This window comes from Camellia sinensis, unplaced genomic scaffold (genome assembly GCF_055761805.1).
Source record: "Camellia sinensis isolate YWXY unplaced genomic scaffold, ASM5576180v1 Unanchor1, whole genome shotgun sequence".
Taxonomy (NCBI): domain Eukaryota; kingdom Viridiplantae; phylum Streptophyta; class Magnoliopsida; order Ericales; family Theaceae; genus Camellia; species Camellia sinensis.
This window is the reverse complement of record NW_028128987.1, coordinates 14,332,526-14,340,564: the sequence shown is the minus strand read 5'-3', so window position 1 is coordinate 14,340,564 and position 8,039 is coordinate 14,332,526.

The following is an 8,039-nucleotide window of genomic DNA, read 5'->3' as shown; positions in this document are numbered from 1 at the left end:
TGTTTAAAATTTTAAAAATATTCACTAAAAACAAAAAAACACGAAAAATAAAAAATTCAGTTTTCAAAAAACTTAATCCAGAAAACTCAAACCAAACACACTGATTGTTAGTCGGGTTTAGCAATTGTTTTTTGAGAAAATTAGTTTAAAGTTTCTATCTCATTTTTAGTATTGAAAAAGATTCATAATATTATTTTGTAATTTCTAAAGCCCCTCAACCTCAATACCTATATATCACAAATAAATTTTGATTTACATAATGCAAGTAACTGACTATGAATTGATCCCTGGTGGACGAACATTCGAGTTATTGAGGAAAATAAGCTTGAATATGTTGAATGTTGATTTAGTTGCTGAGCATCGTTTGACTACTGCTATTCATCCTCAAATAACTGCATTTTTGGAAGGTTTTAATGAACTAATACCTTGTGATTTGATATCTATTTTTAATGATAAGGAACTGAAACTATTAATTAGTGGACTTCCAGATATAGACTGTGAATTTGCTTTTATTAAATTGGTTATTTTTACTTTTCGTTTCTCAATCCGAGGAAAGTTAAGGGATACTTTTTTCTAATAATAGCCTTCGCTATGTTTGGTTTTAATTTTTTGAAAATATTTTTTAAAAAATTATACTTTCTTATTTTTCTTTTTTCTTTTTTTTTTTTGTTTTTGTTTTCACTAATTTTTTTTAATATTTTAAGAAATTTTTTTTAATTTTTAGACATACCTAACATAAATACATTTTAAAAGTATAATTTTTGTGAAAAATATCTTTAAAAAATTTACTAAATACCATAAATACAAAAAAAATAAAATAAAATGAAAATTTAGTATATTTTTCATATTTTTTGTGCATTTATTAATTTTTAAAATATTTTTTCACAAATATTTTACTTTTTAGATGCATCTCTAAGTAAGATGCATATAAAAAAGTAAACAATTGCTTAAAATTTTAAAAATATTCACTAAAAACAAAAAAATAAAAAACTCAATTTTCAAAAAATTTAATTTAAAAAACTGAAGCCAAACACACTGATTATTTTTCAGTGGACGACATGAGGGTGAATACGGAATAGTCTAGGCATATGTTGAGCTCCAATTTGGATTTTTGGTACTAAAGATATGCTTTAATTGAAGTTAGAGAAGTTGGTGAATTTTATTATTTTTTGTTTGAAAGTCTTTAAATTTGACTATGGCGTACCGGTGGTATTCGTATTCTCTTCAATCTTAACCGTCCGTCTACGAATGGCTCGAGTATTCGTCCTCTCTTCTTTTATTAATTATTTGAACATCATATTTCATATATATATATATATATATGCATGTATAATCTGTGTGTTACTGATGTGTGTGGTTTATATATGTATCATCTGTGTATGTCAATTTCCGACCACACTGCCAATCAAGCACTCAGCTGCAGAACACTGCCAAAATAGATTAAGCCCGAACGATCTATCACAGAAAAGAAGAGATTCTGGCGGTGGTTCGTCCACTCGAGGCACTCCGACGATCAAGTCAGTTATCTCTCAAAGATAGCAAAAGAGCTTAACTCAATATTCAGAATATAAAAAGCATACCTTAGACCCATGAGGGTGCCTCACTTTTATAGCCAACACAATCCTAGTCCCAATAGAAGCCTAGTTCTAATGGATTTAGGATTACTGCTAATCTTGGACTCCCAGTAGGATTGGGATAAACTCTCGAAGAGTTTTATCTTTACCCAAACTGAAGTCATCTCTTATTCTAGGACTCTTGCCCCTTATCCGCTTATTCCGGATTCTGGTATCTTCGCAGATAACCTCGGCTTAGCCGAGATGATCTCGACGTCATGACCAGGACACGTGGCACCTCAACTGGCACTTCGGTGACACCTCGGCTACATGTTGTCATTTAAAAATTATGTCCCCACAACTACCCCCTAGGTTCTATTACCTCGGCATCCTGAGATGATGCAACCTATATCATTTCTTCCATTTAGCACGTCGGCTAAGCTCGTTTCATCATCTATTACCGAAGTAAGAACTCATCGACTCAATATGACTGTAGACACCCCATTTTTGACCAACCTTAAGACTCGGACGTCACCAATTGAGTGCTCGGTGATTGTGCATGTTGTGCTCGTTTCAAGGTTTCGGAGTTCTTGGCTGAGAGCCTCACCTCCGGACCTCGGGACTCTTTGTACTTTGACTCGGTCTGCGGACTAAGTCTTGTTTTCTCTTCCCAGAATGAGGGAGAGATCTTGTAGACCATCTCTCAGTGGTCGTAGACTACTTTCGTGGTCGTAGGCCACTGTTCCTGTTTTGAGACTAGTTTTCGATTTTCGAAGCCATTGGTCGTGCGCCCCGGCTCGGGGCCGCTTAACATTCTCCGTTTGGCACGATTTTTAGAACACACCTTGTTTCCTCCATCTAGAGGGACACTGTGGTCTGGGAGACCACTTTTGTGGTCATACGCCACTTTTTGTGCTCAACAGCCAGTTTTCGGGGCCCCCGGCCGCGCGTTTTGCCTCCCAAACTCTCGTTTTGCATCCGTGTTGGTTCGTTCTTGGCACGAACCTTACTTTTCATGTTTGGGAAGTGGTACATGGGTAAGAGACCACTTTTTCCCCCTTGGAAACCAGTTTTTCTCCTTGGAAACCACTTTTCTTCCCGCCAGCCGGTTTTCTGGTCGGAAAACTGGTTTTCTTGGTCTTTTGGGTCACATTTGCTGGTCTCCCACCACACCACTGGTTTACTTTTAGTGTGAAGACCACCAATTACCCCTGGAAACCAGTTTTTCTCCTTAGAGACCACTTTTCTTCCCACCAGCCGATTTTTTGGTAGGGAAACTAGTTTTCTTGGTCTTTGGACCACATTTGCTAGTCTCCTACCACACCACTAGCTTGCTTTTAGTGTGGAGACCACCAACCCTTGGAAACCAACTTTTATCCTTGGAGACCACTTTTCTCCCCGCCAGCCGATTTTCTGATCAGGAAACTGGCCTCTTTGGTCTTTGGGCCACATTTGCTGGTCTCCCACCACACCACTAGCTTTCTTTCAGTGTGGAGACCACCAATTACCCTTGGAGATCACTTTTTTTTCCGGCCGACCAGAAAAAGTAGCTGGCCGACCACTTTCTCATGAAAAGTGGTCGGCCGACCACTTTAACTGGTCAGCGGTCTTCCTGCATATTCTACAGGTGTTGTGGATGCCAGCTGTGCTAGCTGGAGTGCACAGATTGCATCTGTATGGAGGATCTTGAGCCTTGTTTTTTAGCTTCCTGAATAAGCTTTGGCCTTGTTTGTCTATAAGAGAGGCCCTCCCCCTCCTTGAACCAGGTTTAGATTTTGGTCTAAGGCAAAAAACATATCTCTCTCTATATTTTTACATTTTGGTCCTAAAGAGTGTGTTATTCTTAGCCCTTTGCACCACACCTTATAGCCTAGCACCTCCACCATTGTTACTGAGTTCTTGGAGGGTCTTGAGAGGTCTCAAAGGTTGAGTTTTTTGGTCCAGAAACTTGCTGGTTTAGCTGAGCTTCAAGGGTAATCACTTTTTCATCTTTTAAGCATTATTTTGATCATTCTCTTAGCCTCATTTGCATGCTTATTTGAGATTTATTGTCAACTGAAAAAAGGTTCATATTTAAGTCATTTTCATGTTTTTTTGAGGCTCTTTTGGTGTTGGGGGTCATCTACCCTCTTGCATGCTCTATTTAGCCTTGTTTTGTGCCATGCCATAAGGCATTCGAGCTAGTCTTTGCTTGGCCTTCCTACCACTGAAATCCAATGGATTTTCAATGGTGAGAATGTGGCTTTGAGGGCCTAAATCAGAGAGGGGTGACCCTCTCTCTTGTTGTCTTGTTTACTAGCATTTTTGGCCTACCAAAGGAGCATATGTTTACACCATTTGGAGGCCTAGTTCAGGCACTTTTTGGTGACTTCTAGGACCTGCCTAGGCTCTGAGCATGGCTGGTTTGGTCCCCTTTTGCTTGTTTCTTGCATGTGTAGAGTAATCCCTTTTCATGACTTATCAAAGGAGCATGTCATTCTTGCATGTATTGGTCTTGTTTCAGTGGGTTTTTGGCTATCATTTGGCATGCCATGACTCTGTTTTTGCTTGGTTTGGTAGTCCTTTACATGCTTCATATGCTTGTCGTGTAACTCATGTTCACTAGCTCACAATGCATGTTGTTTTGGCCCTCTATTCTAGCATATTTTGGCCATGATCCAAACTGATTTTGTTCATATTTTGGGCTGCCTTAGCTCTGTTTTGAGGCCTCTTATTCGAATGATGCTTGCCATGCACACTTGTAGTGTAAATCTCTTAAACTAGCTTTATATGCTTCATGCCTTAACATGTCATTCTAGCTTGTTTTCTTCTCATTTCAGCATGTTTTTGGTGACTTTTTACCATGTCATGACTCTTTTTTGGTTTGGTTTGGTTGGCCTTTGCATGCTCCATGCACTTGCCATTCAATCTCATAAAATAGCTTAACATGCATCATGTAGGCACATATCTTTTTAGCATGTTTTTGGCTTGACTTCAAGAAGACTTTGTTCATGTTTTTCCATGTTTAAGGTCTGATTTTGGTTGTCTTGGTCATCCATGACTTGCTTTGTATAGCTTTGGCTCAACCTAGTTTGTTTGCTTTGTGCATCGGGTCCACTAGCATGCATTACTTGGCTCATTTCAATGATGTGAAATCTTTAGTTATACTATTTCAGTCCATGTTTCATGGCCGTGCACTTGCATTTGTCACTCAATCAATGCGTTGGAGGGTTCTCCTTTTATGCCTTAACATGAGCCATTGTGTATGCATTCATGCCTTTGCTTGAGAGCCATCATTTTAGTGCTTATTGGGGTTATTTTTCCATTATATAACTCTAATTTTTGTTGGTAGAGTTATCCCATGCTTGGTCCTAATAGGTGTAGTGTAATCTATCTTATTTGCCTTGTATGCATTATGCCCCCCATGCTAGCACATTTTGGCTTCCATCTATGCATGTTTTAGTCTCATATTAACACGTACTAGGACTGTTTTTGATTGCCTTAATCACATGCTTCATGTTTTGTATACCTGTAGTGTAAATGCTCTTGCTTGCCTCAAGCTTTGAGCACCATTGCATGCTTTATTCATGTTGTGTACTTGATTTGACATCATTTAACATCACATTTCAAAACATATAGACTTTCCATGTTCTCACTTCATTCATGTTTTGAATGCCTTTGATGGTTATGCATTGTTGCCTAGTTCATGCCTTAGTGTGTATGTTTGCACGCCTAGGACTTTGGGCCCTCATCTTAGCACATTTTGGTCTTTGGTAAGACCTATTCCAACTCTGTCCATGCTTAGTTCATGCATATTTGCCATGCATTGCATGCCTCATGTGTAGTCCTCTTTGATAGCTCTTATGCCTTAGGACCCTTGCATGCTCTACTTGCTTTGTTTAAATGATTTGGCATCATTTCTTACTTAATTTCCGTGCACTTAGTGTCTTTACACTTGCACATTTGTCACTCTTTGAGCACTCTTGAGAGTTGTGCTCTTGGGCCTCTTGTATTGGCCAATGCATTGTGCATGCATGCTTTGTATTTTGTGCCTTCATTTCATCCCATTGGCCACTGATTTTGGTGTGGCTGAGGCCCATCCATTTTGGTTTAAGTCCATTTTGCATTAAGTATGCCATTGTAGTTCATAGCATTGAGTATGCCATATTGTCACATGATTGATCATCGCATTGTGCATGCCTTGTTCATGTCATTGTGTATGTTAGTTTCCATGTGCATTGCGTATGCTAATGTCATGAGCATTGTGCATGCCATGTAGTTTTAGCATTGTGTATGCTAAGTGCATGTTTGCATGTTCATCCTTTGAATGTTTGCATGGCTAAGTGGCATTGTATTAGGATTGCCTGCTAGAGTTGCATCGGTGCATGCCATGTTTGTTGCATTGTGTTTGGGATAGGAGTTAGCCCAAACACGGGAAACGAGGGATGTTTCATACTCGAAGTGATGGAACGAGCCTCGATTCCCGGTCACCGACACTCTTGACTACACATGATGGAGTTTAGGCATTTATGTGTTCATATGTGCATTCATTCTATATTAAGTTATGCAATTCGGTTCCTCGGCCATCATGCATCGAGATGCGTGATTGGTGGCCCGAGGATTGAGACCTACACTCCCTTGAGCTTGTACAATGACGGGGAGAGTGGTCGTGCACACATATGTTGAAAATACCTTGCCATGCCTCTCTCTTGCTCCTTGTTGCAGAAAACCAGAAACCAGAGGCAGAAACTGGTTGGCCAACCAGCTTTTCTGACAGGCCGACCACCCCTTTTGGTTTCTCCCACAAAAGGTGGTCGGCAGGTGGCCTCTAAGGCTAATAGTTGGTCGGCAGCCTTCCTACAGATTCCCAGGGTGGAGTTTTAGCCTTCTGGAGCCTTGTGTAGTGTTCTAATAAAGGCAAGTCGGGGCGTCGCGAGGGATTTCCGAACAAGGCAATTCAAGCATGCATGCATCCTTCATCATCCAAGGCAGAGTCGAGGCAGTCCACATTCATGTAGCTTGCATGCTAGTTTAATTGCTTATTTAGTTAGTTTGTTAATTAATTAGAGTTATGTAATAATTAGCTGTAATTTATTATTTATTTTGGTTGTGTAATAACTAGCTTAATTAGATTAGCTTGGATTAGCTAGTTGGTTCTATATTATTCATTTGGACCCTCCGTCGAGAGGGCGAATTTTGTAATAAGTGTGCGTGTGTGTGATGCATGTCTTCCAACCCCACGTCTTTCTTCCTTTTATTTACCTGCTTTCGATGGTTAGTTTTAGGGCATGTTTCAATTAGCATCCTTATGCTTCGCATATTTGCATTCATTCACCGGGCTCGGCACATCATACTAACTGCATTGTATTTCAATTCCAAGTTGAATACATGTTATCTGTAGCATCTCATATGCCATCTTAGAATAGCCGAGCCTATCTTAGTTGCATTTTGCATGTGTTGCATTAGCCATCTCAACATGAATTAGGATCATGCATTGATTACTAACTAGCTTCTATTTTGGCTTGGGGTACTCGGTGAGTGTTTATGCTTTAGCATCCTTGCATGTGTGTGAGTGACTGCCATGATAACATGTTTGCCATGAGGCTAACTGTTTATGTGATATACCTGCCTGAATGCCTGTGGGTGAAGGTTGGATTATTTAAATTGGAACAATTCATCGATTACGAGTTTCAAAGCCCACTTGAGAGTGGCAAATCACCATGTTTTCAAAGCCAACTTGAGGGTGGCAAAATCCGCATTTTAGCCTACTTGCGAGTAGCAAACCGCTTTCAAAAACAAACATGAGATGTTTTGTTCCAACTTAGACGATCTAGTCTATACTTGTATGTTGTGTGCATCACGTAGCAATTTTAGGCTAATAAACTGGAATAAGAGCATATATGTTTTCAAAAACAAGATATCATATTTAGTAGTGGCCGATCTTTGATCAGGCGAGCGGGGGTGCTCATTGCATGACCTTCCCCAATCGTACCTAAGTTCCCGAGCCGATGTAACTTTGGTGATGGCGGACACGTGACTTTAGGCACGAGTCCGGGTTTCCTAAATTTTTCCAAAATAAAATATTTAGGTGGCGACTCTGTATCTAGCAAAGCAGTCCATGTTTGACATTTCTTTCTAAAAAATCAGTTTTTCAAAACGATTTGTCGGATTTAAACTCTTTGGTGATTTATCAATCTTGTATTACACTTTGCGAGATCAGATTAAGAACCGTGACATTTGAGTCTGAACTGTAGTAAGCCCAATGGACAAAACGGGATTTTTCCGGGACGTTCGGGCGCGTCTACAATGACCAAGACCTATAATCTGCTTTCATCAATGCCTTAGAACCAACGACCAAGTTCGTTCAAGTTTCTCAGCCGAAACCGTCCTCCTAGCCGAGGTATTTGCTTCATCAAATCAAGAACTCCAAGAGTTCCAGCACGTGTATGAGCTGGCATGCACAGTATTTCAACCGTTTTTATCGCCATTTCATGCTTTTGATCAAAA